Source organism: Phyllobates terribilis, unplaced genomic scaffold, assembly GCF_046119375.1.
Source record: "Phyllobates terribilis strain yellow unplaced genomic scaffold, ASM4611937v1 Scaffold_4__5_contigs__length_816908805, whole genome shotgun sequence".
Taxonomy (NCBI): Eukaryota; Metazoa; Chordata; class Amphibia; order Anura; family Dendrobatidae; genus Phyllobates; species Phyllobates terribilis.
The window spans coordinates 530552642-530578361 of record NW_027362764.1 but is presented as its reverse complement, the minus strand read 5'-3'; the positions used below and the strand labels follow the sequence as shown (position 1 = coordinate 530578361).

General features: G+C 42.8%; 1 protein-coding gene across 3 annotated transcripts in view; it reads right to left on the bottom strand.

Annotated features, from left to right (window-relative positions):
* MBP (myelin basic protein) overlaps positions 1 to 25035 on the bottom strand; it is a 200193-nt gene extending 175158 nt beyond the window's left edge. For 2 of the 3 annotated variants that reach the window (XM_073678920.1, XM_073678921.1), the window contains exon 1: positions 24778 to 25032. The gene's annotated coding sequence lies outside the window, so the exon portion shown is untranslated. Of the gene's footprint in view, positions 1 to 24777 lie in introns of all 3 variants that reach the window. The other variant, XM_073678922.1, reaches the window with a different exon arrangement.
* Between the last annotated feature and the right edge of the window lie 685 nt (positions 25036 to 25720).

The following is a 25720-nucleotide window of genomic DNA, read 5'->3' as shown; positions in this document are numbered from 1 at the left end:
ATACCACACATGTTGGTTGCTAATAGGCACTTAGAGTATCATCATAAATCAATCTTATAGTTTTAGTGTATATAATTTGGTTACACAGTACAACTGCTATTACAGGAATCATCATTATTCCTCCCTTCTTGTGTTACTCCTTTTTCTTTTTCATGCATATTGGTATTTATTAGTTTCATCTCATATTTATATACAGTACAGACCAAAAGTTTGGACACACCTTCTCATTTAAAGATTTTTCTGTATTTTCATGACTATGAAGATTGTACATTTACACTGAAGGCATCAAAACTATGAATTAACACATGTTGAAGCTCATCAAGAGAATGCCAAGAGTGTGCAAAGCAGTCATCAAAGCAAAAGGTGGCTACTTTGAAGAACCTAGAATATAAGACATATTTTCAGTTGTTTCACACTTTTTTGTTAAGTATATAATTCCACATGTGTTAATTCATATTTTTGATGCCTTCAGTGTGAATGTACAATTTTCATAGTCATGAAAATACAGAAAAATCTTTAAATGAGAAGGTGTGTCCAAACTTTTGGTCTGTACTGTATGTGCACATAATGTCCTGCTACATCGCACTTCAGGGGTCAATTAACTTTAGTGTGTGGATTTCTTTGTTCATTACATAGCTACATAGTTACATAGTTTATAAGGCCGAAAAAAGACAAGCGTCCATCCAGTTCAGTCTATTTCTTGTGCACTGCAGCTATTCCACAGCGTTGATCCAGGGGAAGGCAAAAAAAACCCATGCGGTATAGGCCAATTTACATCATTGAGGAAAAATTCACTTCCCGACTCCAATCTGTCAGTCAGATTAAATCCCTGGATTAATTAACTATCACTAAGCATAAGATGTAATTTTATTGTTCTCAAGAAAGGTGTCCAGGCCTCTCTTGAACTCATTAAGCGAGTTGGACATCACCACTTCCTCTCCCAGAGAGTTCCAGTCTCACGGCTCTGACCGTAAAGAATCCCCTTCTATGCTGGTGCAGGAACCTCCTTTCCTCCAGACGCATAGCGTGCCCCCTCATCTTCGTCACCATCCTTGGTATAAACAGGTCATGGGAGAGATCTCTGTACTGCCCCCTGATGTATTTATACATGTTTATGAGGTCTCCCCTAAGCCTTCTCTTTTCCAATGTAAATAGGCCTAATTTTGACAACCTTTCTGGGTATTCTAGTCCCTCCATTCCCTTTATTACCTTAGTCGCCCTCCTTTGTACCCTCTCTAGCTCCAATATGCCTTTCCTGAGCACCGGAGCCCAGAACTGTGCACAATATTCTAAGTGCAGCCTTACCAGCGCTTTATACAGAGGAAGAACAATGTTCTCATCATATGCCCCTATTCCTCTTCTGATGCATGCCATGACTCTATTTGCCTTCGCAGCTGCTGCCTGACACTGGGCACTCCAATTTAATTTGCTGTTAACCAAGACGCCCAGGTCCTTCTCCATGTCAGATTTCCCCAACGGTTTCCCATTTAATATGTATGGGTGACTGCTGTTTTTCTTTCCCATGTGCATGACCTTACATTTATCGGCATTGAACCCCATTTGCCATTTTTTGGCCCAACTCCCCAATTTATCTAAATCCTCCTGTAGCTGTGCCCTATCCTCATCTGTATTAACTACTTTACAAAGTTTACTATCATCTGCAAATATTGCTATTTTACTATGCAACCCTTCCACTAGATCATTAATAAATATATTAAATAATATAGGGCCCAAGACAGACCCTTGAGGCACCCCGCTAGTAACCCTGACACACCCTGAGCTTACTCCATTGATAACCACCCTCTGCTTTCTATCACTCAGCCAGCTATTTACCCACTTGCACACATTATCCCCCAGACCAAGCATTCTCATTTTATATACCAACCTTTTGTGTGGCACGGTATCAAACGCTTTGGAGAAGTCAAGGTATACAACATCCACTGACTCTCCCCGGTCCAGCTGTGAGCTCACCTCCTCGTAGAAGGTGATCAGGTTTGTTTGGCAGGAGCGATCCCTCATGAATCCATGTTGATATGGAGTTAGACAGTTATTATCATTAAGATATTCTACAATAGCATCTCTAAGAAATCCTTCAAACAATTTACCCACAACAGACGTTAAGCTGACTGGTCTATAGTTCCCAGGGTCACTTTTAGACCCCTTTTTGAATATTGGTACCACATTTGCTTGGCGCCAGTCTAGTGGGACAGTCCCTGTCCATAAAGAGTGCTTGAATATTAGATACAGCGGTCTGTCTATTACATTACTTAATTCTTTTAGTACCCGGGGGTTTAGGCCACCTGGGCCTGGTGACTTGTCTATTTTGATATTATTTAGGCGTTTCTGAACTTCATCCTGGGTTAGGTGGGTGATATTTAGCGGAGGGTTTACTTTATCACTCTGCATTTCCTCCGATAAATTGTTTTCTTTTGTTAAAACAGTGGAGAAGAAGCTATTGAGTAGGTTTGCTTTAGGCTGAGTTCACACGATGCGTTTTTCATGCGTTTCCGCGGCGTTTTTGCAGTTGCGTAAACGCCGCGGAAACGCATGGAAAACGCATGGTAGAAGGGCAGCAATGTTCCCCAATGGAAATCCGCATGTGCTGTGCCCATGATGCAGATTTTTCCGCAGCGTAAACGCTGCGGTCAAAAATCCGCAGCATGTCAATTAATTTTGCGGAAACGCTGCTCTTTTGCCGCCATTGACTTGCATTAGACCGCATGGAATCCGCATCACTGTATATGTTGATGCGCTTTTCATGCGGTCTAATGTGCGGATGGTACCCGGGTGTGGATGAGAGGACTCTCATCCAGACCCAGGTACCATTAAAAAAAAAAAAGAATAAAATAAAAAATATATATATTCTCACCTTCTGACGGCCCGCGCTGCGCCCTGCTTGATTCCCGCGCACTTCGCGGTTGAATGAAGGACCTTCGCTGACGTCAGAGTCATGTGACGGGTCACGTGACGCTGACGTCGGAAGGTCCTACAGTCTTCACTGCCGGCAGCCGGGACCGATGAAGCAGGACACCGGGGGCCATCAGAGGGTAAAGTATAGATATATTTTTTATTTTTTGACATTCACACACTATATAAATCCATGCCGGCTGCATGGATTTATATAGTGTGAAGTTGACAAGCACTTTCCAAGTGATGCTAAAATCGCTTGGGAAGCGCTTGTCAACCCGCATGCGGAAATGAAAGTGAAGAACGCTTCATTTCCGCATGTCCCTGGCAGGAAACCGCATGTACAATCCGCATGCGTTTTTTCCTGCCAGAGAGATGCAGAAACGCTCAGGAAAAAATCCTGAGCATTTCTGCATCGTGTGCACATACCCTTACCCTCATCGCCCTCTATGATTTTACCCAGGTTATTTTTCAATGGGCCAACTCCATCAGTTTTAATCCTTTTACTGTTTATATAGTTAAAGAACAGTTTGGGATTCGTTTTACTTTCCTTGGCAATTAGTCTCTCTGTCTCCTCTTTTGCTATTCTTATTTGTTTCTTACAGATTTTTTTTTTTTCCCTATAAGATATTAGCGCTTCCTCGCTGCCTTCTTGTTTAAGTTTACAATATTTGTACACACACATTTCCATATTTGTTGTGGTATTTATCAGGGTGCATATGCCCCACTATTCATTCTGCATTTGTATTAGGCTGTGTGCCCACGATGCATTTTTTAAGCGTTTCCGCAGCGGCAAAAACGCTGCAGAAACGCTTAAAAAATGCTTGGTAGAAGGCCTGCCATGTCCCCCAATGATAATCCGCATGTGCTTTGCACATGCTGCGAAAATTTCCACTGCGGATTATCATTGCGGAAAAAAACGCAGCACTACCAATTATTTTGCGGAAGCGCTGTGTTTTCGCCGCCATTGACTTGCATTGGAACGCATGGATTACGCATCACTGTATATGTAGATGTGCATTCCATGCGTTCCAATGTGCGGATGGTACCCGGGTGTGGAGGACAGGAGACTCTCCTCCGGACCTGGGTACCATAGAAACTGTGAAAAAAAGAATAAAATAAAAAATAAAATGTTATATTTACGTTCTGACGGCCCCCGCTGCGCTCGTCCTCCCATGACAGCAGATCGCGGTGGACTGAAGGACCTGCGCTGACGTCATAGTCATGTGACGGGTCACGCGATGCTGACGTCGGTAGGTCCTTCAGTGTACCGCGATCTGCCGGCAGCCAGGACGGAGCGAATAAAGACTCCGGGGGCCATCAGAAGGTAAGTATAGATTTATTTTTTTATTTTTAACCATTCTTTGGGGTCACACTATATAAATCCATGCCGTTTGCATGGATTTATATAGTGTGACCAAGTTGATAAGCACTTTCCAAGTGATGCTAAAATCGCTTGGAAAGCGCTTGACAACCCGCATGCGGAAATGCATGTGAAGAAAGCTCCACATCCGCATGTCCCTGGCAGGAAAACGCATGTACAATCTGCATGCTTTTTTTTTCTGCCAGGGGAGATGCAGAAACGCTCAGGAAAAATCCGGAGCATTTCTGCATCGTGGGCACATAGCCTTATAGTATATATTTTTCTGGGGCCTCATTATTATTGATGGTCTGTAGATGCAGTTGTTGTGGGTCATCTCATGTTTATAACAAAGCATTTCACATTTAATAAAATTGGTTATATCATATGAGGTGTCCATATCATTCTTGGCTATCCTTTTTTCTTCCTTGCGGTCATTTACATTGTTTGCTGATGTAGCTCCCTTGCAATAATACTTTGACTGTGCATCTAATTCCTTATTCGAAGGCGTGGACAGTGACGCCAGTGCTGATTGGGTTCAGGGCTCACAGGTCGTTACAACTTCACGTGAGCCCCAGGTATGCAAGTGCCAACATCACTGGAACGGCTGGGAGTTCAGTATAGGTGTTTTTATTTTAACGGGGCCTAACCAGGGAAATGAGAACAGGCTGTCCTGGTAGTAGGCAACCAAAAGGGTTGAACAAAAATATCCTCTGAAACCTTTAGGATTTGCAACTATTTTTCTACAAAGCTTCCTTCTTTCAGGGGCTGAAAAGTAAAAATGGACAAATTAACTTTATCATAAATAAAATGTTAATGTTTAATACTTAGTAGAGATTCCTTTGCAGACAATGACTGTCTGAAGTCTGGAAGCCATGGACGTCACCAAATGCTGGGTTTCCTCTTTTGTGATGCTTTGCCAGGCCTTAAGTTTTATCTTAAGCATATGAATGGCATGCTCGATGGGGTTGAGATCTGATGATTGTCTCGGCCACTGCAATATATTCCACTTCTGTGCCTTAAAAAACTCCTGGGTTGCTTTTTAGTATGTTTTGCATCATTGTTCATCTGTACTGTGAAGCGCCGTCAATTAAACCTTCCTGCATTTGGCTGAATATGAGCAGAAAGTATCGCCCTGTAAACTTCAAAATTCTTTCGGCTTCTTCTGTCTTCAGTCATATCATCAATAAACACTAGTGACCCGCTGCCATTGGAAGTCATGTATGCCCATGCCATCACGTTTTACAGAGGATATAGTGCGCCTTGGATCATGAGCTGTTCCAAGCCTTCTCCATACTTTCTTCTTCCCATCATTCTGAAACAGGTTGATCTTAGTTTCATCTGTCCAAAGAATGCTTTGTCCAGAAGCATTTTAGTTGTTTTTTTGGCAATGTCTAATCTGGCCTATTTTTTAAGGCTGATTCATGGTTTACACTTTGTGGTGAACCCTCTGTATTTACGCTCATGAAGCCTTTTTTTTTATGGTAGACTTAGATACTGAAACACCTACTTCCTGGAGAGTGATCTTCCCTTGGATGAATTTTGTGAAGGGGTTTTTCTTCACCATGGAAAGGATTCTGCGACCACCACTGTTGTCTTGCGTGGACGTCCAGACTTTTTTGAGTTCCTAAGCTCAACAGTGCGCTTTTTTTTGTACACAACTGTTGATTTGGCCACTCCTAACATTTCTGCCATCTCTCTCTCTAATGATGTTCTGTTTTTTTTTTTTTTTTTTCCCATTGAGAGCTCCTTTGACCGCATGTTGTGGGTTCACAGCAACAGCTTCTAAGTGCAAATGCCACACCCAGTATCAGCTACAGACCTTTTACCTGCTTAATTGATGATGTATTAATGATGGAAAAGCCCTTGCAGACAATTAAAGAGCTTTTGAAATATCCAATTACTTTTGAGCCGTTGATAAAGAGGCCGCTACATATGAAAGAGCTGTAATTCCTAAACCGTTACTCCACTAGGATGTGAATTCCCTCAAATTAAAGCTGAGAGTCTGCATTTTAAGCCCATATTGATTATATAACTGTATCTTTAATATGTTTGGTAACAGCTAAAATTCCAAAACCTGTGTCACTCTCCAAATACAGGTGTATCTCACAAAATTAGAATATCATCAAAAAGTTAATTTATTTCAGTTCTTCAATACAAAAAGTGAAACTCATATATTATATAGAGTCATTACAAATAGAGTGATCTATTTCAAGTGTTTATTTCTGTTAATGTTGATAATTATGGCTTACAGCCAATGAAAACACAAAAGTCATATCTCAGTAAATTTGAATAATTAACAAAAAGCACCTGCAAAGGCTTCCTAAGCGTTTAAAAAGGTCCCTTAGTCTGTTTCAGTAGGCTCCACAATCATGGGGAAGACTGCTGACTTGACAGATATCCAGAAGGCAGTCATTGACACACTAAATAATGCAAAGTAAATTTTGCATTTCATTTAGAAAGCAAGGTCCCAGAGTCTGGAGGAAGAATGAGGAGGCACACAATCCAAGCTGCTTGAGGTCTAGTGTGAAGTTTCCACAATCAGTGATGGTTTGGGGAGCCATGTCATCTGCTGGTGTAGGTCCACTGTGTTTTATCAAGACCAAAGTCTGCACAGCCGTCTACCAGGAAATTTCAGAGCACTTCATGCTTCCCTCTGCCGACAAGCTTTTTGGAGATGGAAATTTCATTCTCCAGCAGGACTTGGCACCTGTCCACACTGCCAAAAGTACCAATACCTGGTTTAAAAACAACAGTATCACTGTGCTTGATTGGCCAGCAAACTCGCCTAACCTTAACCCCATAGAGAATCTATGGGGTATTGTCAAGAGGAAGATGAGAGACACCAGACCCAACAATGCAGACGAGCTGAAGGCTGCTATCAAAGCAACCTGGGCTTCCATAACACCTCAGCAGTGCCACAGGCTGATCGCCTCCGTGCCACACCGCATTGATGCAGTAATAGATGCAAAAGGAGCCCCGACCAAGTATTGAGTGCATTTACTGAACATACATTTCAGTAGGCCAACATTTCAGATTTGAAAAATATTTTTCAAGCTGTTGTTATAAAGTATTCTAATTTACTGAGATAATGACTTGTGTTTTCATTGGCTGTAAGCCATAACCATCAACATTAACAGAAATAAAACACTTGAAATAGATCACTCTGTTTGTAATGACTCTATATAATATGAGTTTCACTTTTTGTATTGAAGAACTGAAATAAATTAACTTTTTGATGACATTCTAATTTTGTGAGATGCAGCTGTATTTTTGGACCTAACTGTATGTAGCAGGAGTTTAAACAGTCAGGTCTAGGTCCTGCTGTGCTTTTTTCTATTTTGAGGTCTGCTGACATAGAAAGGTGAACTACAAAAGTTAGGGTCCATCCTGATTGGGCACACCTTGTCCCGGTGAGATGACTTTTATGCTCTTTTAATCAAAATAGTGTGACCTAAGCCTATTTTTCTTAAGTGTACTATTACTATTTTTTTATTTACTTACTGCAGGGTATTTGCTCAGTTTGTTTTTATCCTAGGTTCTGTATGTTCACATGTCACAGTATTGGAATGGCAGTAAGCAGCAGCACTAAAGCAATAAAAATATGTATTATACGTATATTTTTAACCCCCGGAATTAACTTTAAAAAAAAAAAAATGCTAAAAATATTTGTCCATTACCATGGCTCACCTAAGCCTTTACAACAAATCACAACACAAGTAGTGTGTGATTGTACACTTATCCAACTTCCTAGAGTAATTCGATAAACAGAATATCAGGAAACTGCCAATAACTCAATGTTCTCATGTACAATAAGGACCCATCAGTGATGCAGGTTTAGACCAGTTTCACACATCTCCCATTCATTGTTCGAGTGCAGACTGTAATGTCCAGAGTGGCTGCATCTCCTGACCGAAACTCCACAGCCTTAGATATTCTTAGAAGTCTTTTAAGCTGAGGGTCAAGAGGCCCTTGGCCAGTCCACACTAATGAATGTGTGAATCTGGCTTAACTTTTCCATATAAAGACATTATGAACTGCTAAGCAAATAAGTCTTGCTAGATGACTTGATTTTTATTGTTTGCTGACTCAAGGATCACACCTTACCTTCTGCGACACACCTGGACTGCAACAGCAAGGCACTAATGTACACTAGCATGCATTGACGTAGGCATATACCTTCTTGGTGAACATTTACACAAAAACTGGTGCAAAATAATGCATGCGGCTTTGTCATGCGGAGATAGTGTAACTCTCTCCCGAACCAATGCTGTTCTGTCTGACTGCAGAATTAAAAGTGGTGTTATCAAGTTTCAAAGTTATCACCTAGCCAAAGGATTGGGGATATCTTTACAATCTCTATGGGTCAGACTGCCATGGCTTCCAACGATCCTGAAAATTGTGGCTCTGAAGAGTTCCGGCAGAATGGAGCTGAGGTCGACCATGCACACTGCCTCTCCATTCATTCTAACAGGTGCGCCTGATCTGATATTCGGCAATCTCCGGCGCGCCCAATAAGAATGAATAGAGAGGTAGTGTGCATGAGCAACCTCCACTCCATTCAGTTGGGGCTCTTTAGAACCTCGGTTCTCGGGATCGATGGGGGCCATGGTGGTTGGACCTCCAGTGATCGAAATGTAATCCCCTATCCCCTCGAACTGTGAAATGACATGCAGAGTGCTCAGAGATCCATACTATAGAGTCATGGGGACTGCAATGCTTCTGGGAATAAAAAAAAGCTTTCACTATAAAGACAAAGTGTTTTTTTTTTCCATTGACAGTAAATATAGAAATTTCTATATACTGCTTCATAAAAATCGGTGACTTATAACAGCAAGATGTACAGTAAAATATTTTCCCCTGGTATTAAGAAAAAAATTATGAAAAATTGCAAGCAAAGAAAAAAGTCAAAGCAAAACGATGTAAAAAAACTAGACTTATCACTTTCGATATAAATATGTCACATCGTTTTATCTTCAAATTTGGGGGGGGGGGGGTTTCAGATATACAAAAGTGAAAAAAGTCAAACATGAAAAGTGATCATAATACATAAAAGGTCGCCCACATTCTGTCTGCTCAATATATGACTCAATTATGACTGTAAAAATCTATAGGGAATTTCCCTGCTTTACAGACTTATTCCTCTTCCTTCCCACCTGTAAAATATTAAAATTTGATCGTGCACACAAACTTCCTTTTTCTTACAGATATCTTAAGAACTCTTGCATTTGTCTTTCTCTCAAGAATTATACCACAATTTCTGACTGAGATTTTATTTTTTTTTCCCTGGAAAATCTACATTTTAAGACTGATGTCTAAAATCAGGCTAGTAATGTAGCCTGGTTAGCTGGTTATCACATACTATATAAAACACAATCTAAACAATATTGTGGAACTGCTGTTTATACGATTTTCGAAAACATTAGTGTAGAAATCACTATACATTAACCTAAGCAATAAATGTGACCTATCAATATTGGTATCACACGGACCCAGAGTACGCTCATCTAAATGAGCACTAAGGCCGTGTTCAGACAGCTGTATTTCACAGTCCGTATACAAACTGCAATACCTGGAACTAGAGTCTCCAGACCCAAACTTTCAGCCTCATATGTGTTTATGAAGCTGTAAGATGAGATCTGGAGACCCATGACGAGTCCGTGCATTGCTGTCTATATATGGACCACAAAATACGCCCCTTCGGATCGTCTGGTATGTTCACATTTTGACATAGATTTTTCTGGCTGAAAAATCCAAATCTGAAAGCCACTTAAAAAAAACACGTTTTTTGACATTGTTTTGACACTGCTTTTGTCAAATTTTTTCAGTGTAGTTTTTGATGCATTTTTAATTACAGACTGATGTGTAGCAATAGATTGTTTTTTTAATTCATTTCTATAGCAAAAACCTTACCATAAAAAATGAAAAGCTGTGACAAAAACATATATATATGCTCTAAAGTTGCATCTTCCCATGCATATGATTTTTTTATGCAGACGTTGAAATTGTGCCAAAAACATTGAAAAAAAAAAATCACAAGGCCCAATTCATCAAAGCTTTTGCATCAGAATTATGAAGTAAAAATCTTTGAAAAGTCTCTAAATTTTTGCACAAGGTGAGGGACGGGGGAATGGCAACCCTTGTTCGTCAATCAGGGCCACTGTGTGATCCTCCACTTAAAAGGGGTGTCCACTACTTCTTAACTACTTTACTGCCCACCCTCAAACAAAAACACTTCAAACTTATCTCCCACACCGGCATCATTCCTGCAACGCCGGCACTTTGATCCCCCACTAATCAGCTACACCGTTTCAGTATTCCATCGAAGAATTGACTAGTTCAATAATTTCAACACTTGGCTCAACTTAGGCTAAAGATTAAATGATTCATTGGCTGACAATAATTATATCCGCATAAAGAATGGCAGCAGGGATTGCGTGACAATGTCACAAGATCCCCGGGAGAGCCGGTGCAGTCACCACTGGAACACTACCAGCACTGGAGGCAAGTAAAAGTGTTATTATTTTGCAAGGGGGAAACAAAGATTGAGAAGGGGTTGTCAGAGTAGTGGACAACCCCATTAAACATTTCTCTGTTCTTCAGAACATAGAGGAATTTGAATAAGTGATATATTGCAAAGTTGCTGTTTTTTTACAAACACTTTGCTTTTTTTACCGATCTATGCACTTGAGACAAATCCATTTAAGGCTAAGTGCCCACGATGCAGAAATGCTGCACATTTTTTCTGCATCTTCCTGGCAGGAAAACCGCATGCGAATTTTACATGCCAGGTAGAAGCGTTTGTCAAGCGTTCTTCACATGCATTTCTGCTTGCGGGTTATCAAGCGCTTTTCCAAGCGATTTTAGCATCACTTGGAAAGTGCTTGACAACTTGGTCACACTATATAAATGCAACCGGTATGGATTTATATAGTGTGACCAAGTAATAGTTAAAAAAAAGAATAAAAATGGTAAAAAAAACAACAACAAAAAACATTATACTCGCCTTCTGATGGCCAGCGGTCTTCTCTCCGGTGCGACCGGCTCTTGTACGGCTCGCGGTGGTGTAAAAGGACCTTCCATGACGTCATTTAGTCAGCGGTCGCGTGACCTGTCACATGACTAAATGACGTCATGGAAGGTCCTTTTACACCATCGTGGGCCACTGGGGAGCCAGGACGCACCATAGAGGAGACCGGGGGACATCGGAAGGTGAGTATAATGTATATTTTTTATTTTAAATTATTTTTTTAAACAGGTACTATGGTACCCGGGTCTGGATGAGAGTCTCCTCTTCTCCAGACCCGGGTACCATCCACACATTGAATCGCTTAATATCCGCATGTGTACATGTAGTCATGCGGATATTACGTGATTCAATGCAAGTCAATGGCGGCAATTACGCTGCGTGTCCGCAAAATCAATGGACATGCTGCGGATTTTTCCGCAATGATAACCATGGACCATGGGGCACGTATTACCAAGCGTTTTCGCTGCGGAAATTCCGCGGCAAAAACGCATAGTGGGCACGCAGCCTAAAAACGCTTGACAAACGCTTCTACCTGGCAGGAAAAACGCATGTGAAATCCGCATGCGTTTTTCCTGCCAGGGAGATGCAGAAGAAATCTGCAGCATTTCTGCATCGTGGGCACTTAGCCTAAAGCTAAAAATCAAAATATAGACCCAGTCGGAAACTGCCACTATTCATGCATACAACGATGAAAATATCTGTGTGTCCACAGTATACCTGACGTACAGTACTGAGCTTGCGGTGTGAGAAATGGAAAAATAAAGTGTTCCAATAATCAAACCCATTTCAGTTCCTGTGATTACCATTTCCTCTGGTTTACTTATATGATATATTCTGCTTTTATAATAGTTCTAACAAACCAATGGCTCCATAATATTATGTACGCCATGATTACTTTTAGTAATTAAGCTAGTAGCTTTGGGTTTGCCCTATTAGCAGTTTGACTTCACTTTAGTTCACATTTCTATACAGAAAGTATCTTTTTTATATACAGGAGCACTTGATAAGGGTAAGGTTTGTAGGACAAAGCTCCCATTGAAATCCTTATCTATGATTTCAGGACCTGGCTGTATGAGCAGCCAAACAATATTCTGCGCAGGCGTCATCTGACAATGAGCTCTTACCAACGTCATACACCATTGAATTAATTCACGATTTGGCTGATAAATTAGAAAGTTTTATAAATAGTAATTGATATGAAAAACCGATACCAGCACAGAGACTTTTAAATCTGCCACATTTCCATCAGCTTCCATATTTATGAAGAATAAATCAGCCTGAAATGATACAAGTGCACTGCTAACTCTGGGCTCTGGATTTTGTGAATCATGCAGCATGTCAGCATAACTCTCCATTAAGTTAGAAGAATAAAACAGCAGGCTTCTTCCGACGCTCCATCAATACAAGTTAACAAGAACAACCAATAATGAGTGGCTTAATAATCTGTATCATGTCACCATATGTCACACTTTAGTACTCAGAGTCAAGTGGGTGGAATTGGGAATTCAAGTCAATTTCAAACACCTTGTGAGCCGATATCAGTCTCCTTATCCCAAGTACCTCCAGTGGAAAAAGATGATCGAAAGCCTTGGATACTTTTCTTAAAAGGAAGCTGGAGTCAATGTCATACTGCAAATCAGTGAAATTGTGACACCTAGAAATTTCATCCAAGGATCCATTACTAATATACCATAGTATTAGCCTTCAGTGTATTAAAAAACAGGATTCAATACTTTAAAATAACCAAAAACTAAAGGCTGTATCAGATTGTTCACTACTGGATACAGAAACTGGATGCCTTTACATCATCCAATCAACCCAGAGGTGGATACATTAAAGGAGTTGTCCGTTCTAAAGTGAACTACGCGCTGTGAGGATTCTCTGGTGCATAATCCCGGCCACATTCCAACTAGACTGTTTCCGGTCCTGCTCAATACACTTGCATTGAGCGAAGTCGAGCCCATCTAGTCGGAATGTGGCTGGGAGTATGCATATCCCATACTTGTAGTCACGTCTTCCGCTCCCAGCGCCGGCACAGTGGAATCCTTACACTGCACAGCGCACTATATGAAGATTCAAAAGTCTTGTAGCTGTAGACCAGAGAACCCCTTTAATGTAGACTGGAATTAAGTACATATACAAAACAGAGCCAGTTGACTCCCCCAGAAGAAGGCACGCCTAGCGAAACACGCGTCGGGGGAAGTGGCACCATTGTTTGGCACAGCTACAATGTTTAGTCTGGCTCTGTTTTGCATATGTTCTTAATTCCAGTTGAATAATGCGGTTAATACAATGTGTGTACTCCAGTTCTTATGAACTTTGCACAAAGCAATTTATTAATTGATTAAGGCCAATATTTATTATGAATCAAGACTTTAGTATGGTTCTACGTTAATCAACTAACTGGCTTTATCCTGGTACCTATAAGGTTACATATATATACCGTATATTCCGGCGTATAAGACGACCTGGTGTATAAGACGACCCCCCTACTTTCCTGTTAAAATATAGAGTTTAGGATATATTCACCGTATAAGACTACCCCTTTTCCAACGCATACCAAACACCGGTAAAAATTAAAAAAAAACAGATTTGAATTTAACATGGTCCTTTTTTTAATTTAAATTCTTATGACATGCAGGTATATAGCAGGAAAACTGTCACTCATAAACATATTAAAATAGGGGGGACCCCACGTCATTTTTTGGGGGGGTCCCCCATTCTAATAGCTAGTAAAGGCTAGGTATTCAGCTGGGGGCTGATATTAGTAGCCTGGGAAGCTCCGTGGGTATTACCCCCTTCCCAGACTTCAAACATCTGCCCCAGCCGTCTGCTTAACCTCCGCTAGAGACTATAATGATGGTGGATCCCACGCCAATTTTCTTTTTAAAAAATCCTTTATTTTAACACTAAATGACAATTGAGGGGTTAATAAAGATGCAGTCCCTAAATTATTATTAATTTTGTAATTAATTTTTCCCAAAAATGTTGACGTGGGCTTCGCCATATTTTTGTGTCCAGCCAGGTACAGCAGGCAGGAACGGGCTGCCCCCAACCACCAGCTGCCTATTTGTACCTGGCCGGACACAACAATATAGGGAAGCCCTTTTTTTTTTTAATTATTTCATGAAATAATTAAAAAAAAAAAAGACGTGGGGCTTCGCCCTATTTTTGTGTCCAGCCAGGTACAACTAGGCAGCTGGGGGCTGGAATCTGCAGCGCAGGGAGGCCCAAGCTTTCTGGCCCCCCCCCGCTGCAAATTGCAGTCCGCAGCCATCCCGGAAAATGGCGCGTTCATAGAAGCGCCATCTTCTGGCGCTGTACCCAACTCATCCAGGGCCCTGGTGCGGTGGCTCACTGGGTAATAAAGGGGTTAAGGCCAGCTTGGCATTATCAGCTGGCCCTAAGCCCGAAATTCATGGGGTCACGCCAATATTAGACATGACCGCCATGAATTTCTAGTAAAGTAATTAAAAAAAACACAAACACCCAGAATAAAGTCCTTTAATTGAAATAAAGACACAATTTTTTAATGTTCTAAATTAAACCATACTTACCATCACGCCCATTCCAGCTGAAGCCAACGATCTCCTGCAATAAAAGTAAAATAATAAAGCAACCTCATCCTTACCTCTCCATGGTTCCCAGGACCGGTCCAGCTCTGCTACATTCACATGACAGGCTGGACCGCAGCAGAACGCTGCCATTCAGCTTGCCATGCGGCAGACACTGAGAAGCGCAGGCATGCTTGTGCTCCTCAGTGTCTGACTGTGACGGCATCCAGATGAGCCGAGATCATGTCCAATGAACTCGGCTCACCTCATGCACGTCACTGACAGCGTGGGAAAATTCTCCTGCTCCCCGCATGCGCAGTAGAAGTTTCCCACGCTGTCAGTGACGGACGTCCAGGAGGTGAGCTGAGTTCATTGTCGGCTCATCTGGATGCTGTCACAGCCAGACACTGCAGAGCGCAAGCATGCCTGCGCTTCTCAGTGTCTACGGGATGACAGGCTGGATGGCAGCGTTCTGCTGCGGTCCAGCCTGTTATCTCGATGTAGCAGAGCTGAAGCTGTCGTGGGAACCATGGAAAGGTAAGGATGAGGTTGCTTAATTATTTTACTTTTATTGCAGAAGACATTGGCTTCAGCTGGAATGGGCGTGACAGTAAGTATGGTTTAATTTAGAACAATAAAGAATTGTGTGTTTATTTCAATTAAAGGACTTTATTCTGGGTGTTTGTGTTTTTTTTAACTTTTACTATGGGGTTAGTAATGGGGGTGTCTTATAGACGCCTTTCCATTACTAACCTGGGCTTGATGTCAGCTGGCATTATAAGCTGACATCAACCCCAGCCCTATTACCCCCTGCCACCGCACCAGGGCAGCGTGGAAGAGCGAGGCTAAGTGCCAGAATTGGCGCATCCTATGGATGCGCCATTTCTGGGGCGGCTGACGGCTGGTGTTTCTAGCCTGGGAGGGGGCCAATATTCATGGCTCCCTTCCTGGGCTATTAATATCAGCCCCCAGCTGTCTGCCTAGCCTTTGCTAGCTATTAAATTAGGGGGGACCCCACGTCATTTTTTTGGGGGGGTCCCCCATTTTAATAGCTAGTAAAGGCTAGGTATTCAGCTGGGGGCTGATATTAGTAGCCTGGGAAGCTCCGTGGGTATTACCCCCTTCCCAGGCTTCAAACATCTGCCCCAGCTGTCTGCTTAACCTCCGCTAGAGACTAAAATTACGGGGAACCCCACGCCAATTTTTTTTTAAATAAATCCGTTATTTTAACACTAGATGACAAGTACAGTAACCAGCACTGTCACTGTACTTCATATATATGTGACTGACATGTTTCTATCTATCTAATCTATGTGTGATGCTCTATCTTTCTGTTATAAATTGTCGGGTACAGATGCTGAATTGCCGGCCGGCTTTTTTAAAGAGACGGTGCATGAAAACACTAATATTTGTTTTAATAAATCCTTTACACTAAATGACAAGTACAGTAAGCAATACTGTCACTGTACTTCATATATATGTGACTGACATGTTTCTATCTATCTAATCTATGTGTGATGCTCTATTCTTTCTATTCTAAATTGTCGGGTGCCGGCTTATGCCGCTGCTGAATTGCCGGCTTTTCATATATTGTCACAGAAGCGATGCGAACTTCCCAGCTCCGGACACAGCGCAGCGCTTCTGTGACAAGTGAAAGCTGTCGGCACAGAAGTCCTGCGCTGTGTCCGGAGCTGGGAATACGCAGCGATGTGTCAGTTTCAGCACAGAAGCGCTGACTGTCTGGACCTACCGCCGCCGTATTTTAACTCCCTCCACCTTATATTAACTCCGACATGGCAGGGATACGGCCACGGCAGCTTATTAACACCCCCAGAGTATCCCCGCATGTCAATTTCTGAAAGTTCAAAAGCATTACCGGCGTATAAGACGACCCCAGACTAGACAGAAGATTTTTCAGTCTTCAAAAGTCGTCTTATACGCCGGAATATACGGTATATATATATATATATATATATATATATATATATATACAGTGCCTACAAGTAGTATTCAACCCCCTGCAGATTTAGCTGGTTGACACATGCGGAATTAACTTGGCATTGTGACATTTGTACTGTATTTCAGCCTGGAAGTGGGAAATGCACTGCAGCAAATTTTTTTTTTTTTTTTTTTTTTTTTTTAAACGTAAAAAGTTAATTCAGAGTGTCATTTATTATTCAACCCCTCAAACCACAAGAATTCTGTTTGGTCCCCCTAAAGTATTAAGAAGTAGTTCAGGCACCAAGAATAAGGAGCTTCACATGTGTGGATTAAAGATCTCTTTTGCCAGCCTTTTCTGACTATTTAAGACCCTCCCCAAACTTGTGAACAGCACTCAGACATGGTCAACATGGGAAAGACAAAAGGAGCATTCCAAGGCCATCAGAGACAAGATCGTGGAGGGTCACAAGGCTGGCAAGGGGTACAAAACCCTTTCCAAGGAGTTGGGCCTACCTGTCTCCACTGTTGGGAGCATCATCCGTAAGTGGAAGGCTTATGGAACTACTGTTAGCCTTCCACGGCCAGGACAGCCTTTGAAAGTGTCCTCCCGTGCCGAGGCCAGGCTTGTCCGAAGAGTCAAGGCTAACCCAAGGACAACAAGGAAGGAGCTCCGGGAAGATCTCATGGCAGTGGGGACATTGGTTTCAGTCAATACCATAAGTAACGTACTCCACCGCAATGGTCTCCGTTCCAGACGAGCCCGTAAGGTACCTTTACTTTCAAAGCGTCATGTCAAGGCTCGTCTACAGTTTGCTCATGATCACTTGAAGGACTCTGAGACAGACTGGTTCAAGGTTCTATGGTCTGATGAGACCAAGATCGAGATCTTTAGTGCCAAACACACACGTGACGTTTGGAGACTGGATGGCACTGCATACGACCCCAAGAATACCATCCCTACAGTCAAGCATGGTGGTGGCAGCATCATGCTGTGGGGCTGTTTCTCTGCCAAGGGGCCTGGCCATCTGGTCCGCATCCATGGGAAGATGGATAGCACGGCCTACCTGGAGATTTTGGCCAAGAACCTCCGCTCCTCCATCAAGGATCTTAAGATGGGTCGTAATTTCATCTTCCAACAAGACAATGACCCAAAGCACACAGCCAAGAAAACCAAGGCCTGGTTCAATAGGGAAAAAGTCAAGGTGTTGGAGTGGCCTAGTCAGTCTCCTGACCTTAACCCAATTGAAAACTTGTGGAAGGAGCTCAAGAATAAAGTCCACATGAGACACCCAAAGAACCTAGATAACTTGGAGAAGATCTGCATGGAGGAGTGGGCCAAGATAACTCCACAGACCTGTGCCGGCCTGATCAAGTCTTATAAAAGACGATTATTAGCTGTAATTGCAAGCAAGGGTTATTCCACAAAATATTAAACATAGGGGTTGTATAATAATTGACCCACACTTTTATGTTTAAAATTTAATAAAATTCAACTGAGCAACATAACTTTTTGGTTTGTAATATTTATGCTTCTGTTCATAAAACCTACTCTCGTTTGCAGTTTGAAGGCTCTAACTTATTTGTATCTTATCAAACCAGCTAAATCTGCAGGGGGTTGAATACTACTTGTAGGCACTAATATTATATATATATATATATATATATATATATATATATATATATATATATATATATATATATTAGTATTCTATTAAATGACTAAAGCCAGTACTAGCTATCAACTGAGATTCTATTATAGTTTAATACCAACTAACCAATTAGCATAATTCTTTATGAAATTGAATCATTTGTATATTGGCAACCTATGGTGCCCCCACTGGCTTTCAGACACTATTTATCTAAAGCCACTATTTTTTATAGGGTTTTTAATCTACATGTAAAATAAAGATTTTGTTAATGTTTTGAAATCAGATCTTTGTACGGCTTTTTTTTCTCTTTATATGGTTGCATTGTATAATGGCATGGAACTTGTCTCCTATACAGTCCCCAAATAAGTGCCTTAAATCGTATATTATATTGTTTTGATACATACACCTATAGGCACTAGTCTAGGGATCAATGTTTGATTATATCCTTAAAGAGGTTGTCCACTACTTTATCATTGATGACCTATTGAGTACTCTGTGGCCACTATCAGAAGACGGAGCAGCTCCACAATTGAGTAGCAGTGGGCGGCGGCCACCGCCACCAACACCTAGCACAGCTGATCCGCTGGGGTGCCGGGTCGCGGACCCCGATCAATCAGACATTGATTACTTATCCTAAAGATAGGTCATCAAAGATGAAGTAGTGGACAACCTCTTTAAATTCTGTTTGGCGGATGAAGGTTGAGGAGCTAGAGTGCACACTGAGTTTTTGGATGAGTTGTTTTATTTTTTTTTTTTACAAGAATTATCTGACGCAGAAAACAGAAGCATTTTTGAGCAGTTTTTTTATGTAGCTTGGAAGCGTTTCATTTGTAGATTTGGTATGGGAATGCACCAAGATTTTACATGCAACTTTTTTCTCCTGCAAAAAAAACACGCACCAACTACATTATAGATTTTTTTCCCATTCCTTAGAAAACTTATCACAAAGTATTTTTTGTGGTGCGGATTCAGCATCAAAAACCCTGTAAAAAAAAAAAAAAAAACACATCCTAAGACTATGTTCACACATTGCGTTTTTTTTTTTCCTGCAGCAAAACCTGATCTCTTGGAAGGAAAGAAGGTGCGTGAAAAATGCAGGTTTTGGTGCGTTTTTCAGGATCTCAAAGTTCAGCTTTGCTTCCACCACATAAGCATGAACACAGGTCACCAATGCAAGACATATGTGAAACCATATTAACCAGAATTTAAAGGGAATCTGTCACCCCCTGGAAGTTATCAGACCTCTAATATGGGCATACCAGTTATAGAAATGTAAACATACCTGTATGTCCCATACTAGAGGTCTGATTGCAGAGAAATGTCTTTTTATAAAATCCGTTTTCATATGCTTGGTGCCCGGGGGACGCCAAGAAATCCCACCTATCTGCTTAATTTCCATATTCCTCCCCTCCTCTGCACGTCACAGGGCCCTGTGACGTGCACTCTTCTCATTCACATCCCGCACATGCGCAAAGCACCTAACTTCAAGCGCACTTTTTTTGCTCCCGGCCCCATTTTTCACTGCAGTGGTCACTGTGACTCCCCAGCGCCTGCACACTAGACCACTGCAGGGTAAAATGACGTGCAGAGGAGGGGAGGAGGAGGAATATGGAAATTAAGCAGATAGGCGGAGATTTCTTGGTGTCCCCCGGGCGCCAAGCATATGAAAACGGATTTTTATAAAAAGACATTTCTCTGCAATCAGACTGCTAATCTGGGACATACAGGTATGTATAGATTTACATTTTTATAACCGGTATTCCCATATTAGAGGTTTGATAACTCCCAGGGGGTGACAGATTCCCTTTAAAATTTAACAGTGGGAGAGGTGAATTGTTCAGGAATAGTTTACCTGAGACACTGGCAGTGTATTGAGTTTGTAGGACACTATTTATTTTCACACTATGGTCTACCATTGAATTGCTCAGGGCATTGTTCAATTTCACACCTCCCTGGACCACAGCTATTGTTCAATCTCACAACTAAAGGCCCCGTCACACATAACGAGATCGCTAGCGAGATCGCTGATGAGTCACGTTTTGGTGACGCAATAGCGATCTCGCTAGCGATCTCGTTATGTCTGACAGGTAGCAACAATCAGGCCCCTGCTGTGAGATCGCTGATCGTTACAAAGCTTCCTGGACCATTCCTGGGTCGTTGCGCTCCCGCTGGGCAGTGTGCATCGCTGTATTTAACACCTTGTCAACGACCTCGCTAGCGATTCAGAACTGAGACACATTGAGGTGCATAAATTGGACTTTTCTGCGTTCGTCGTCCCTGATTGGTGGTCGCTACTGCGTCCTTGTTTTTTTCAGATCCCACCAGCGTTCTCCGGCTGTGACTCCACTTTGAACAAATCAGACATCTTTAGCGAAGTAGGTATTGTTTGGGGTCTCAAATGAGTTTCCATTTTTAATTCATTTATAGGACATCTACCAATTATCTGCTATCATTGCTCTTCAGGGAGGGAGGGCTTGGCTTCAATAGCGATCTCGTTAGCGATCTCGTTATGTGTGACAGGGCACCAGGACCGTTAAAATACTGGCAGCAGTTGTCGCGGCAGGTCTTCGCATCATGGGTGTTTCTGCCATGTCCCACTGGTTGAAGGCCTGCAATTGCAGGATCGTTTGCACGCTATTCACCGAGCTCCACTTCCCCATTGGCTCGGTCCACAGAGTCCACAAAGCCAGGCGGACAGTACGTAATTGCATCACGTCGACGAAGAAAGTTTTGAAGCGTGCAACAGGCCAAAAGAACAGAGTCTATTGATTTAAGCTTCATGTTAATTGGCGTATGAAAAACTCAGAAGCGGTTGGCCACGACAGCGTGTCAGAAAACGTGCTGTGTGGGTGTGTGTGCACGAGACCCCTAAAATATCTGCCCATGCAAAAGCATATATATACAGATAGAAGCCAAGCCCTCCCTCCCTGAAGAGCAATGATAGCAGATAATTGGTAGATGTCCTATAAATGAATTAAAAATGGAAGCTCATTTGAGACCCCAAACAATACCTACTTCGCTAAAGATGTCTGATTTGTTCAAAGTGGAGTCACAGCCGGAGAACGCTGGTGGGATCTGAAAAAAAACAAGGACGCAGTAGCGACCACCAATCGGGGACGATGAACGCAGAAAAGTCCAATTTATGCACATCAATGTGTCTCAGTTCTGAATCGCTAGCGAGGTCGTTGACAAGGTGTCAAATACAGCGATGCACACTGCCCAGCGGGAGCGCAACGACCCAGGAATGGTCCAGGAAGCTTTGTAACGATCAGCGATCTCACAGCAGGGGCCTGATCGTTGCTACCTGTCAGACATAACGAGATCGTTAGCGAGATCGCTATTGCGTCACCAAACCGTGACCCATCAGCGATCTCGCTAGCGATCTCGTTATGTGTGACGGGGCCTTAACTCAGCCAATGATTACTGTTTACACATTATTAATTTAATGAAACTGTTCTAATCCAAGCTGCCAACTCAGGTGACCAAGACAAGATGGTAAAAATCACAAAAATAAATGTGTTTCACATACTGCTGTACTTGTTTTTTTCACTAAAAACGCAGCGAAACCTGATAGTTATGTTCACACTAGTCGTTTTTTCACTGCCCATTACTTTCAATAGGTGAAAACCGCTGCAAAAAAAACGCAGAAAAAACGCTGAAAGGAGTAACTTGCTTTATTCTGCAAAAAAACATGCAAAGCACAAAATACTGATCAGACAAAAACCAAGGTGTGTGCATGAGATTTATGAAATCTGATAGACTTTGCTGGTACTGTAAAACGCAACTGAAAATTTGCATAAAAAAAAAAAGCTGAAAAAACACAATGTGTGAACATAGCCTAATTGTATTGGTAGAGGTAATGGAAGCAGAGAGAGACTGCTGCTGAAGTTGTAATATAGCAAAGTGTGATTACTGTATTATACTGTTCTTTGCGGTCAGGTGGAAATGGCTAAAGTAGAAAATCTGGAGGTGTGAAGCATGGAGTTACTTTCAGTACCATGTCTGCTTCCTAAATGCTATATGTAAGGGGTCTCTGGTGCTGCTTAGAGATTATCTATAGAGACCTGTAAACCCCATCCAGGCATTTCTGGCTGCCTAAGAGGCAGCGTGGGCTACTTTGCAGCAGGGCTGTGGAGTCAGTAAGCCAAACCTCTGACTCTTCAATTTCCATGACACCGACTCCAACTCCGACTCCCTCATACATGGCTCTTGTTTAAGTGATAAATTTACTGTAGCACAGATTCATCTCAGCTAAAAGTCTAGACCCTTAGATCAGGAATAGGACAGACATTTATAGAACATTTCATAACTTTCCCAAATTCTTATGAAAAAAATATTCCCCACAAACGGCATTGAACTACTGTACCCAATTTATTATATATTTTAGGAGTTGGAGTCGGTCCATTTTATACCGACTCCGATTCTGACTCCGACTTTACTAAAATGGACACAGACTCTGACTACAACTCCACAGCCCTGCTTTGTAGTCTGGGGTGCAATTTGGGGTGGTAGTGTACTGTGCAGGAAAATGAGACATCGCTGCAATGCCAAGCACATCTGCTACTAACAGTATAGCGTTATGTAGTATGAGCCAATGTATACAATCAAGGGGATGAAGCACTTGCCCCCCAGCTTTTAAAACAGCTGATTGGCAGAGAATAGCCAATGGGAAGAGGGGGAGTAAGCTGATGCCAGACACCTGTGACAACGGTTTATCTCCTGTGGGAACAAAAGGTTTGGGCTTTGAAATTCGACATGTCCAATCCTTCTTTACCATAAAGCCCCTCATACACATTAGACTAATGATGGCCGAACCAGCCAATAGCGTCAGGTTTGGCCAACAGTCCAATGGGCATGGGGGTCCTGGACAATTGATTGCCAGGGGGCAAGCAAGGATTCGAAATGTCCGATTTCGGACTGTGGATCTTTGTTCTCCTTGAGATAAACAGATGGCAGACGTTTCACAGGCTTTCTCACAGTAGGGCTCATCAGAAAGAGCTCCCATTTAAGAACGAGCGGGCCGAGACGCAGCTCCTATTGGCCAAATGATCTTCCATCTTTGCCCGCTCTCCCCGTGCGCGCGGGGGAAGGAGCTGCTTCTCAGCCCACTCTCCGCACGTGTGGGGAGAGCGGGCAAAGATGGAAGATCATTTGGCCAACAGCCATCTAATGTGAGTGGTGGGTTTCAACATCGGCAGGTGGAGAGTCAGGATGCCACCATAAATATAACAGTAGGATGGCCCCCCTAAAATCACTAGGTTTCGCTGACTTTGCCTTAATGTGCATGGCTTCCTCAGCCTCACTCACGACAGCCAGCACCATCCAGTGACCAGGGCCAGGGAGCTGGGCACATTTATCATAGAATGACATTCGTACTGTCAGCCTCATTTATCAAGCTCCTGCCATGTTTCCAGATTAAATAAATAGCAGATAATAAGTATATTTATTCTACGTGTTACAATATAATTCGGCTTGGTGCCTGACTTACAACTTTCCACCACTTTTTTCTCTTTGAAGAAAGTGGCAGAGAACTTGTACTGGGTGAATTTTGGTACCGGCGCCTTATTCATTGGCATGTGGCACGTAGAGTAACATGGTGCAGGCCAGTAAACATCCGATATGTCACAGTGCCATGCCTCCAGCTAATGTCATATCAGCAGCTCCCATCACTACACCATAAAGTGTGCAGACTCTGCCCTACACAGCTTGTCGCTTAACACCTTCCATCCCACAGCAGATCCTGCAGATGTTGATGTGGAAAAACAAGACACATAAGCAGAACATACTGCAGCTTCCTGTACTGAGGGCGGGGGAAACAGACAACTTGGTTTTTTTTTCTCAGTACTACTAGCCACGCCAGAATGTCAAGGCGGAAGCCTCAGTAACAGCCTGGCTCCACATGCACCGCACACTGGGCACAGCAGTAAATGGCACACTGCGAGCAGATGCTGCCTGCTCAGAGCCAGCACTCTGCTCCCAGAGCTGCTAGGGTTAACGCCGCTGACTGCAGCACATGCACCATGTCATAGGGCTCTATGCTGCCTGCGTCAGCGACATTATAGACATGCAGGTATGCAGCTACATAATACATAGGATGAGCACTGATTGCTGATGTCTCTATGCCACATGCCACCCACCTCTCATCTGTGCCAACCTATCCCTGCTCAGCCCTCCTCCAGCACAGAGGGATCAAGGTATATAGTGCAGCCAGTCTGCATTTCCTGGTCAGTGTGCCCAGCCTGACACATACAGAAGCACCCACTGTGCCCAGCCTGGCACCCCCCACGTGCCCACCTGACAGCCACCAGTCACATACATACATACAGACGCACCCACCGTGTGTACATATAGGCGCCTCCTGGGGTCCAGCTCTACAGGGAGGGGTGGAGGTCACAAGCAGATAACAGGTTAAGAAAATTCTCCAGCAGCCAGGTGATCAAATGTTCCTGTCCGGCGCCGCCTCCGCCCCCAGCACAGGCTGCTCCTCCTCCAGATGTGCGCCCAGGTTAGAGCAGGCTCCTTCCTGCACAGGAGAGGTGCAGCTTTCCTTCCGTCTCAGCGTCTGGGGATTAGAAGCGCCATCTGCTGGAGCTGCTCAGAACTGGAGCTGTCCTGCGGGGAAAGTCTGCGCAGAGCAATATCTTACTTGCATCAGTAGGATTACATAACTCGCCTCCTCCCCCTCCCAGAGGTGATCGGTCAGATAGGATACTATCCCACCCACAGAGGGATGTCTGCCAATAATGGAGCATACATATCCCACCCACAGAGTGATGTCTGCCAATAATGGAGCATACATATCCCAACCACAGAGTGATGTCTGCTAATAATGGAGCATACATATCCCAACCACAGAGTGATGTCTGCCAATAATGGAGCATACATATCCCAACCACAGAGTGATGTCTGCTAATAATGGAGCATACATATCCCACCCACAGAGTGATGTCTGCCAATAATGGAGCATACATATCCCACCCACAGAGTGATGTCTGCCAATAATGGACCATACATATCCCACCCACAGAGTGATGTCTGCTAATAATGGAGCATACATATCCCAACCATATAGTGATGTCTGATAATAATGGAGCATACATATCCCACCCTCAGAGTGATGTCTGCCAATAATGGAGCATACATATCCCAACCATATAGTGATGTCTGCCAATAATGGAGCATACATATCCCAACCACAGAGTGATGTCTGCCAATAATGGAGCATACATATCCCAACCATATAGTGATGTCTGCCAATAATGGAGCATACATATCCCAC